Source organism: Pomacea canaliculata, linkage group LG3 (genome assembly GCF_003073045.1).
Source record: "Pomacea canaliculata isolate SZHN2017 linkage group LG3, ASM307304v1, whole genome shotgun sequence".
NCBI classification, from domain to species: Eukaryota; Metazoa; Mollusca; class Gastropoda; order Architaenioglossa; family Ampullariidae; genus Pomacea; species Pomacea canaliculata.
Genome location: NC_037592.1, coordinates 34,211,276 through 34,223,443, shown reverse-complemented (window position 1 = coordinate 34,223,443; position 12,168 = coordinate 34,211,276). Strand labels below are relative to the sequence as shown.

General features: G+C 37.7%; 1 pseudogene; it reads left to right on the top strand.

Moving 5' to 3' along the window:
* Window positions 1–1,206: 1,206 nt before the first annotated feature.
* Window positions 1,207–11,483, top strand: LOC112558558 (annotated as a pseudogene).
* Window positions 11,484–12,168: the final 685 nt, after the last annotated feature.

Sequence of the window (12,168 nt, the reverse complement as noted above, 5' to 3'; positions counted from 1 at the left end):
AATTATATTTTCAAGATATATTTTATGTAAATAAGACAAAGATGAATAAACAAAACAGAAGAGAATCAAGCATATAGTAGTTAGAAAAGCCAAAGTGTAAAAAAGAAAATTCCAACAGCCTGTGAAGCAAATGAAGTTGATGGCTGTGAAATGCCGCAGCCGCAGCTACTGATCTGCACTTCATAGCAACCATTCATACACTAATAGTCACCTTCATTTTGTAATGTTCAGACAATACAGTTAAAGCATGTCATACTAATTGCAATACATCAAAAGTCAGTCTACAACTCCTTTTCACCAAACGCGCGCGCACACACACACACAGACAAACCATTGTATTTCTTTCATTACAGGATGAAGCATTACTTAATGATGAGCAGGAATTATCCAATTATGAATTCTTACAACTGGATTATGACGTTTATAAGATTTAATTTCATAAAAAGTCTCTCACCTGCTAAATTATCAATAGTTTTGTCTCAAAACCTTATGCTAACAAAATTTGTGGTTGGTCTAATATATTTAAACATATTTTTAAAACTGCAAACGGCACAGATCTTTTAGCTGGTAAAGAACTGCAGGACCTCGCCAACAGACTGACAAACTAGTCAAATGCATATGGAATGTAGACCAGCACTGAAGAGAACAAAGTTATGGTCAATGGCAGCGACAAAGCAGAGAATTGTATGAACGGGTACAGCTGGAAGAGGTAAGCAGCTTCAAATACTTGGGAGCCATCCTCTCCAAGGACAGCAGCTCCACACTAGATATCCGCATAAAATTATGAGAGCACAACCATTCGCTTCTTGCCACTCCTCAAGGTACCGAGCATCACCACCATTCCTGCTTAGAAGTAGATGTGCGCTTTCTCCATTTCTCCGCTCCCTCGGGGCTCGGTTTATAGCGGCTGTCACCAATACAGTGAGGGTTGGCTGTCCTGGGTTCAGATCTCGTCTCGCGCACGCTAATCTTTCTCTGCATGTGCCATCGATTTACAGGACTGGCTGCTATGCCTCGGTATTGTCTTATAGTTGCTGGCTCGGCATGAAATACCGATTCCCCACCCACTCGCTTCCAACCCCTGATAATGGGCATCTGTTGATAGATACGTAATAAAGTTATATTGTTGGTATTGTTCATTGCCCATTCATGCCTATTTAAAAAGGAGAATGTTTTTACTACAAAAAACAAACAAAACAAAAGACAAGTTAATTGTATGGGTTCGAGTCTGACTAATCAACATTAACTAATAGTACACGTGTACTGACTTGTAGAAGTTATGGGTGTTGGCTGATGCCACAGATCGAGAGCAGCCAGCGACCTCATTTTCCTCAAACCACAAACACCGTACAGTCATCACTCCCCCACTTCACCGTCTGTCGACAGTTTCTACAAGACCCAGGGTGAAGTGTGATCAAGGTGAAGGTCTCATTTAGCCCTATATATGACTCAGGCACGCAGTTCAAACAGCCCTGAGTCCTTGCACGCTCCCGTCGAGGAAGACAGCTTGTGTTTTTAATGGGCCATTGGCAGTTTGCTGCAAAGTGAACTTGTTAGCAACCGACCGACAGGTTACCTGCTTACCGAGGTAAGTCTAGTATATATATATTTACACATACGTTTTCTTGGAGAAATTACTGCTGTGAAGGATATATATACGTGATGTACCAGAAGGATTCTAATTCCAGGTAAATTTGGAAACTTTTGATTGTGCAAAGACCTGGGGCTGGGTGCACAGTCACGCTAGCGGGATGCTAAACACTTACCTGTAGTCAGCCACAAAACAGTTTAATTAGCACTAGCAATAGATCAACTACAGATGTTTTGTCCACCCAGGCCCGAGTCTGAGATCAGGTATGTGTTGTATGCACGTGACGTGTGTACAGGTATTCAATAATAACACAGTTATTGGTACAGGTATGCATGAAATTACATGCCGTGGCCTGTGGGTTGTCATGTTGTGATTGGCTTCCACAGCCTTGAGTTAATTTAGTTTTCGCATTCTGTCAGCTCAATCGGACAATCGGTGCGAGCGTACTTGACAAAGCAGGTCAAGGTAAGGCTATATTTAGTCGCGCGCTAAATGCACAGTTTAGTAGGATATGGAGCCTTTGGCAGCAGGCAGGTTTTTTTTTTTTTAAACCAGTGTCTGAATGGTGCACCTGGCCTATTTGGAGAGCGGTCGGTGTGCTGTTTCTAAAGCGTGTTTACTTTCATTCCATTTCTGGCTGACAGCCACGTACAGATCTGTACAGGGCAGCCTGTTGTAGTGCACTATAGAAAGACACACCCATTCCTGCTATATATATATATGCAGTGACCCTGCCTCCCCTGGTTTTCCCAGTGACCTCTGTTGGGTTTGGTATAGAGAGAGGGGGACACCGTGGCAACAGGGTAGATTATAGAATATTCGGGGTAGGAGGAATAAAAGGGCGAAGCGAGAAGGGACAATGGCTATATAGGGGGCGCGCGGTAGTGTAATGGTTACATCATCGCTTGTCACCACTGCAGTGAGCGGCTCAGGGTTCAGATCTTGTCTTGGGACACCTATGTATGGGATACCTGTCCACAGCGCTGGGTTTTTTCCCGGATGCTCCTCGCCCCCCCTTCCTTTCCCCCCCCCCCATAGTGCAAAATCGCTGCAGGGTTGAACCACATTCCTGCTAAATAAACCAACCAACCGGACAAGGGTCAGTCTGAGAGAGTTGTAGAGGTGAGAGCATTATTCACCGAAACTTTAAGGATTTCTCTTGTGAGCGTTTCACCAAAGCCGGAACAATTAACTGGCATGAGAAACCGAGGACTGTATTGATTTGTGTTTAGTATTGTGGTGTGACTGGGCAAGCAACCCTCATCTTCCCTGTTACATAATTACATCCTCACAAGACCAACATCAGTATGTATCCATCACAGGCATTATTCTTCCATATACCAAGATACTCATCTTTAAAGCAAATGTAAAGTCAGTACTTCTATATGGATCTGAGACATGGCGTGGGACAAACACTATCACCAACAAGATTCAGACATATAGTCGACAGATGTTATCAAAGATGGTAACTAAATATTTATAAGAGTCAACAATGATGGAGGTAAAATAAAGATTTAAATGTTTTGCCCAAACTTTTTACAGAAATATGTCATTTTATAAATAATAGTGATGCTAAGAAACTAATATTATCATGCTGTCACATATCCAAGCATATAAAAACACAATCCTAAACGTGTCTCCCTGTTTCTTTCCATTATAGCTACAAGAGGCACTTGTGTTTTCCACTGCACACCATACCAAGCTCCTGGGGCAGTCTTGAGCACACACTATGACAGATACAGAAGCAGGGTGGTTGTCACTGACCACTTGTCTGGTTGTTGGTGTTGGAACGCTCGTAGCAGTATGGCTTTGGTGAGTATTGCTGCTGAATAGGCCAAACACATTTTCTTAGTCTGGCTTTGGTGAGGATTGATGTGAATTGGGTAAGAAACCTATAAATTTTTGTAAATTGTATCTTAGGAGTAATTTTGATATTAAACTAGCTCCATACTTATGTATTGTTTTGCTTAGGCGCTCTTGTCAAGTTCTGATGACTTTTAAACGGATGGGTGTCCCAGGTCCGACGCCTGTTCCTGTTTTTGGAAACATGTTTACCATGATCAGAAAGGTATGTGAGCTTGCTGACTGCTCATCAGCTGTAATGACCTGCACATAACACAGTTTGTGATATTAACAGGATGTTGACTGAAGTGAAAAAGGTGCCCTATACAGTTAACATATTGATCATGGGAGGAAATGGTTGACGATATTTGATATTAGAAAAGCATTTGATGTATCAAGAGAGATGTATCAAGTTTTTGACTTTATTATGCAAAAAGTTTTTGTGAGATAAGCACAAGGTCAGCTGTGAACAGTAGAGCTTGCTGGTGTGACACTTATCATAATATAAAAAAGCAAGTAAAAATTAAAGATGATGGCAGTAGCAATATATCTGTGTACATCATTTATCATTTATCATAAAGATAACTGACTTTGAATTAAGCCTATACACTATTACCTTCTTATTTGGTTTTCATCAGGGACTTGTTGACATCTTTCCATTCTGGAACAAACAGTATGGCAAAATTTATGGGTATGTATTAATGTTTATGCAGCTTGATATATGTATACACACACAGAGTAGTATTTATAAATAACTGTCAGGTTTTGTGGTACATTTTTGTGTACATGACAAACATGTGATAGGGGCAACAACTCAGACAATATGGTATATGGGTACTGGCTATATAGCCAGTTCTATCACATTGTATGATTTTAAATTAAAGTTGTGAAATCATAAAGTGTGTAAAATGTTTTTAAACTGGTCATGGCTACAAGTAAATGTTATTTTATTATTTTCCAAAATATAAAAAAATACATTTTAGTTTTAGGTAGTAATTACGATTTAAATGCTGCAGTGACTGCACAGACCTCATTGCAGGGTGAAAAGTCATAAGGTCAATTGTTTCACATGACCACATGATGAGAATTCAACATTTTTTACATTTTTATTACAGTATCTTCATGCCTATGGCACCAGTTCTAATAATCAGCGACCTTGATTTGATCAAAGAGGTTGCAATCAAAAAGTTTCAATCATTTCCCAACAGACAGGTAAAACTATAATTTCAGTTTTGTCGAGGAGATTGCTTGCTTTTCTTTTTGTTGCAAATGTAGAACTTGATGGTTACTGCTGTAGTTTTAAGATGGTATCTTTGCTTGATTTTAGTAGTGAAGTAGTATATCTGGTTGGTGAGGTCACAGGGAGGGAAATTATGCTAGAATTCTGCTCAACATGCTTTCACAATTGAATATTTACAATCATCACCACATCTGCTTAAAATCACCCCTAATACAGACCCTTGAGATCTGTCCTGTACTGCTGAGGTTCTACCCAATAACTCAAACCACACTTGGGAAGAACCCAAAATACCTTAAACAGTAGTGAAATGGCTGAGCAAGATTTAATTATCCGTTGTTCAAATGGCTGCTGACTGGGCTAATGAGCTGAGTATTAACACTCCCTATTTAGTAAATGCAAAATGATCTTCATCAAGTCTGTTTCCGCTGGTGTTCTTTAGATACCAACAGCATTCAAGATCAAGCCATGGAATACCAATTTACTTGCATTAAGAGATGACCAGTGGAAACATGTGCGCGGAGTACTTTCTCCAACCTTCAGTTCTGGCAAACTCAAAAAGGTAATAGCCAGCTCCTGGTAAATTTGATCTGTATTTCCAGACACAAACATTCACTGTAAATGTTTTCTTTGCATCTTGGCATTTATTGTTGCCTGTTTCCACAAATGAAAATAAGCCTTCACTGTTGTTATTTTTTCATGACTCATGTGTAGAAAATAAAACATACTCTTATTACCATGTTAATTTTAATTAGTAATTCATATATAATTTCAGATTTACAAGATGAAATATTGCAAAATTACTACCTACTATCTTTACACCATCAAAGGTTCACAGCTAGTGATACATACTGATACTAAACAATACTTAACCAGATAGAACACAACTGGTTTAAAGACGAGTTTTAGACTATTGAAATCCAGATTACTACATAATAAAAATATCCAGTCACTTTATCAGCTGCTTGACTGCATCTTGGACCATAAATAACTGAAGTTGTCAACACTGCTACTATAGCTAGTAACATTCATTGTACAAGAAATAATGTCCACAGCTGACAGCTGTCACACATGCATTTTATGATAAGATGTAATGGTGCTAATAACTGAGATTATTAAATGATGACAGCAGTTTGGTTTTCTTTTCAGATGATACCTGCAATAGAAAGAGTAGCATCTAACCTTGTCAGCAATGTAACAGAAAAAGCCAAGACTGGAGAAATGATTGAATTGAAAGAGTGAGTCTAATACCTATTGCATACAGAAATCAAAATAGTCTTCAGAGAAAAATACAACCATTTGCTTAGTATGTTCCAAACACTCCATATTGTTTAACATATATTCATTCTCACATATACTGGATGATTGAGTGTGAAGTGCAAAAAGAACGGCAATTGAAATCAGAGGTGGAACATTTCTTATAACTGTCCTGATCTGTAGTTTGACTTTTGTTGCATTCACACACTGGAGTAGAGGCATGCCTGCACTTGAATGTAAATTTATGTAAACAATTTTGCCTGTCGCTACATGAAAAAAGCAGATCCAAAAAACTGCTGTACAGTGTGACAACTAAGTAGATTTACTCTATCTTTGATTTTACCTGCAGATTTTGTGGATGTTTCGCCATGGATGTTATTGCCGGTGTAGTGTTTGGAATTCAGGTGGATTCATTGAAGGACCCTAAAGATCCATTTGTTTACCATGCTTACAATGTGATCTTTGGGAGACAATGGCTACAGGCATTGTATGGTAACATCTTTTGACCGATAGATTTTCATTTAACTTTTTTTTCATAGGTTTGGGAACCACACATTGGCAACCTTAATTATGGGCAATGTTGATTACGTATCAATAAAAATATATGTTTTATATATATAACATTAGATGACATGTTATTGTTGTTTTTAATTTTTTTACATAATTACACCTAAATTAGCTCTTGTAGAGGTATGTTAAGTTTGTCATTTGGTGATGACTGTCACTTCAATAGCAATTATTTCAAAAAACTTTAGATTGCAGGGACCTGATAGAAAATGTATGGGCTTCATAATGAAAACAGCATGTCGTTTAATTCATAAGAGTACTACTATGTTCTGAATTAGAAAGTTACCAAAATTTTGATGACATTTTTCTAGTGACTTTGCCATTTCTGGCAATACTGCTGTCCAAGATTGGTTTGACATATTTTCCAAAAGAGTCCTCAGACTTTTTCTACAATGCCACAGAGGCCGCTCTAAAGGAAAGGCGGCAAGAGACAGAGGTTTGTATGTAGAGTGGGAAGAAGAGAATGTTATGGACTGTAGCACAAAAGACCAAAAGTATATGTATCTTCAGTTCCTTGTAGTCTGTGAAATGAAGAGGGTAGAGGGCTTGAGATAATAATTATTTTTTATGAAATCTTCTTTTACATTATGGGTGGGCAAAGTTTTCTTTTAGCAAGCTGGTCTCAAAATTGTAAGCTCTGCGGTGAAATGCCAGTAAAATACCAAAAGCCCACGCCAGGTTGACTAAACAACAAACCTATTGATATAGGCATTCACTTACCGAATTTTGTAAATTTAAAGCTGTAAAAGCCGTACTTTGCCTACCCCTGTTCTACATCACTAGATGGCATGAACATGGGAGTCACATACTGCACAATTTGCTCTTCAACCAAATGAATTCGTCTCCCTTATCTGTGGGTTCTAAATCCTTGACTACCAGTAAATTGATCCATGAGACCTTCTATGTACTAGATAGACATTTCTTTATAAGACAGTAAATGCACAGACTGTCCATTCATTAATAACCATCCATGCAGTTAAGCCATAAAGCTATTATTTACTCTTCTTTATTTTGTTAACTATTATCTCAGATTTAGCAATTGTTGTTTCAGCAGTAGTAGTACACGGGTCTTTCCATGAATATTTTCTCTTTGTTCTTGATGAGAAAGTTTTGAATCATAACAGAAGAACATATTTGTATCAATTTCTATTTTGCAATTTTGAGAACAATGCTGGCATATGTTATATCTGAGGTTATGGACGTATCAAGGGCATGATCGAAAGCCAAGGGAGGGAGTGGAGACAGGCATACACAGATTGAGGGTTGACATATAGGACAGTTGAACTACTAACTCAGTGGAGCTGTTTCTGCAAGGAAAACAATTTAAAAGTTCAATATTAGTTATGTTTCCATCAATATTTTGTTGGTTTAGTATCTCTTTGACAAAGATTATCTGTTTTACTGTCTGAGATCTGTCTTGGGGTAGGGTGGCAGACATGTGTTCTGTACTTGATTTATAGTGTGGTTGACAACGTGAAACTAAATTTTTTCCAGAAATTTGGTGACTTTCTTCAGCTGCTTGTAGAAGCAGAGAAAGAACAAGAGACACAACAAGAAATTGATGCTGAGATTGACCACAGATCACATCTACACACTTCTTCCCAGCAAACTCACAAAGGTAATGCTCACTTTAAAAAATAAAGACTTCATAATGATCAACCTTAATTAGTACTAAGATTAATTGTGAAAAATGGTTGCAAAAAAAAAAATAAGATCACTCACTTTCAGCATTTTCATGCAGGTCTGACACCAGATGAAATTAACAGCAATGTCCTACTCTTTTTTGTTGGTGGTTATGAAACTGTTTCTACGGCAATGTCCTACACCTTGTTTTGCCTGGCGGCCAATCCGGAATGTCTTCACAAGGCACAGCAGGAAGTTGATGAGAAGCTTGGGAAGGTGACAAAGCTCTTTTCCATTCAAAAAAATTTATGTATACTCAGTGTTTGTAAATGCTTTAAGCTACTTTAAAGTGAGGAAATGTTAGAGACAAATCTACTTTTTATTACTTCGAAAGTTTGAAAATGTTTCATTACGTTAGGAACAGTTCCATAAAGGAAGCAGATATATATTCATTACAAATTATAATTCTTTTGATCAATTCCCTTACAATTAAAAGAGAATAAGCTCAAAATGTTCATTTCAGAAACCTGCTGATTATTCTACTGCAAACGAACTGGTGTACCTTGACATGTGCCTAAATGAAGCAATGAGAATGTTTACTCCAGCATTTTTGTAAGTAAGCCAAAATGAAACAATCAGTGAGACTTCAGTGACAAGGCAGTAGTTGTTTTTTTTTTTTTTTTTTGATGACATTCCTTAGATTTTCTAATGACTTTTGAACAGTACAGCTAAAATCTCTGCAGTATTCTCTCCTACTATTTTTCCCATACTGAATAAATGAATAAGAAAGAGAAACATAACTGAGACATAATATGTGGGTGAGAAAGTTCTAGGCTATATGTGCTTTTGGATTACTTGTGTATACTGTCGCAGACTTTTTAAGAGTTGTAGCTTACAGCATAAACATTTAAGTGTTAATTATTGAGAGACGACATCATTTTTATTTTTATTTTCTCTTGAAGGCATAAGCAATGTATGCAAATACTTGGTGGACATAATCAAAATCACTGATTTGTGCCAGTTTATGGGAGAATTGTAATGCTCATGTTACTTTGTTTTTACTAGTATACCCATGTTTTATCAGCACAGACAGGGAGAGTATTGAGGATACTGAAGTAGGAGGTTTACAAGGTGCCTAAGGGTACAAGAGTTATATTCCCATGGTATGCCATCCATAATGATCCTGAGATCTGGCCTAACCCCACCAAGTATGACCCAGAAAGGTAAGAAATAGTTACATTAAAGGACTTTGTACCAGGCAGATCCATCTCCCCACTCACCTTTTCTCCCTTGTGGATGTGGGGTTTTTCTCTTCTCATTTCCTGGTTCAATATCCCCCTCTTCCCCACTACTGTTCGATCTTTACTTCCATTTAGTCCCCTTGTTATCTTTTGATTTTTGTTTTCCTTATTTAGTTACATTTTTATTGTCAGATCAGATAGGTATGATTTATCACATCTTTTGCCCCAAAATTTTTCCTTTGGCAGACATACACCCGAGGCACGTGCAGCCCGGCATCCATGCAGCTTCTTGCCTTTTGGCATTGGCCCCCGCAACTGTATCGGCATGAGACTGGGCACAGCTGGAGCTTCGCATGGCTCTGGCAGCTGTCTTACAAAGAGTCACTCCCGTGCTGTGTGAGAAGTCAGTGGTGAGTAATGGATCATTTGCTAATAGACTGAAAAGTCATATTTGGCCTAATTCGTTCTGCAAAATTTACGATGCAACAGGAAACAATATTGTTCTAATATTCTTCAACCTAACATTACAATCAGTTTTAAATATTGAAGCATTGGGAAAATATTTATCATATCCCTTTCAAATATAAATTGGGGAAAAGTCCTTGTGATCACTTCATGGGGCAAATGTGCATATGTGCGCTCACGTGCACACACATGCTTGTCACTTGCTCATGAATGCATATACTGCACACTTTCTGAGTTTTGTTTCTTTCAAATTATCTGTTTTCAATGAATGGTTTATTTCTTGTTGCAGTATCCTCCCAGTAGTTTTCTGTCTGGTCGTATTACTAGCAGTGATGGTCTGTGGGTGAAATTCCAGATCCGTGACTGAGTTAATGGATTATCTTGTGAAAACACTGTCCTCAGGAGAAATATCAGAAGTCTCATGCAGGATCCAGGGGCTTCATTAAGTAGCCATGACCAATATGGCTTGGAGTAATCAGCCAAAACAAAGGTTAATCATACTGAAAACTGCAGACGTAAATGACACATAAAGCTTCTTCATGTATTTGTATTGTGCCAGGTATTTGATGTAGAACATGTGCTTGTGTTTTTTCTCGTGACTGTAAGAGATGTGAAGGGTTAATCCTCTTAAATTAAATAGCTGATTGTAACAGATCATCAGAAACACAATTTGACAGAAGACATGGATTTATGTGCCCAATATCAGGTGTTTTAATTTTCCTGTGCCTTTTTTTTTAAATTCATTTTTATTCTTTGGAGATGTGTGTCAGGTATAAAACTCTTGTGCAGTTATGAAATTTCAAAAAGTCCATCAGGCTCTTTCTAGCATGTGACTATGTTACTGTGAATCACAATTGATCATCTTCCATATTTTAGTTAACCATACAGTGTGATACTCTCATTTTAGTCTGTGATGTCACGGTCATGTATAGGTGGATGGCTGACTGTATGATGAGACCAACCGCTCAGCCTCTTGTTAAGTTCTCTGCTGCTAGTAATTGACAGTCAATTACTTTCAAACATATCTTGGCTATCAACAGATTTAAACTTTTGTCTGAAGGCCTATAGCATCAATGAGAGCGCACACCACTCGTCTTGCTCTTTTGATATACCTGCCCGTGGAAGCAAATAAAAAAAGAGCTTACACCAAAACATTTGACATTTGTACAGTGGCATATCATTCCACGCAACAGCATAAATCACCTCCTGACTATTGTTGTTACTCTCGTAGACTCTGCTGACATACCCATTGTCGTCGTTCGCTAAACCAGAAGCTGTTCTGGCAATAGCCTCATTCTAGAAGTTAACTGATCATCTGTGAGCCAAGCAGGGGATACAGAGTCATGGTGATATTATTGTATTTCTACCTCTGGGCAATCAGTTCACCGAAATTTAATAATGAAGGCATACTAATTAAGATGGATTTATCAACTTTAATCATCTTTTGGTTTTGTTGATGATAGTACTATCCAGGATAATAATAACTGTTGTTATCAATAAAACAAACTTTACCTTTTCATTTTTTAGATTTTTACTTGTTTATGAATTGTATGTGGAACTAGTATAGTCATGCATAGTATGCAATAAATTTTATTAGTGCTTCTTGTCCTGAAGTGTTTTGCTAAAGAATTGACTTCAATAAAGGAGACTCAGTTCCTCAGATTGTCGTCTTTTTCATTTTAAGCAATTATATAAAGCTAGTTGTATGAAGATTACCTCAACAACCTTTCATTTTTGAGGCATTGGTGAGGGAAAGTGGGAAATGTCAGATTATGCCCCTTGAGTGTAGTATTTGTAGACGTTGTAAATGGCAGCATTCATTTCAATTTTGCCTCTTGTTCAGTCCTTTACAGGAAAGAATGAAGTTTAATTTTTCAGATGATGAAGATGAATGGACAAACTAAAGAATAAAGAGATGGATACATGCAGTAGTTTGTGAGGAAGAAAACTTCAAAATAACAGCATATGAAGCTGTTGAAATACCACAGCCACAACAACCTCTTCTGCATTAGTGGTCAATTATTGTCAAACCTGGAAGAATTCACCTTCATTTGGCAGAATTCACACATCACAAAGCACTGCATGTAAATTGCAATGGCTCTACACAAATGCATACATGACACTTTTTCATGGCACACACAACAAATATTGTGTTTCTTAGCAAGCAGGACGTACAGTACAGCATTAATGATGATCAATGCTTATGTTTTTGCAACTGAAATACAATTATTTGCCTATCATTGCGATATATGATACTTATATTTGCTGTCATGAGGTCTTTTGCAACAATATATAGCCGTTGTACTGATAAACAATTGTGGATAAAATCGGTACTGACAGGCATG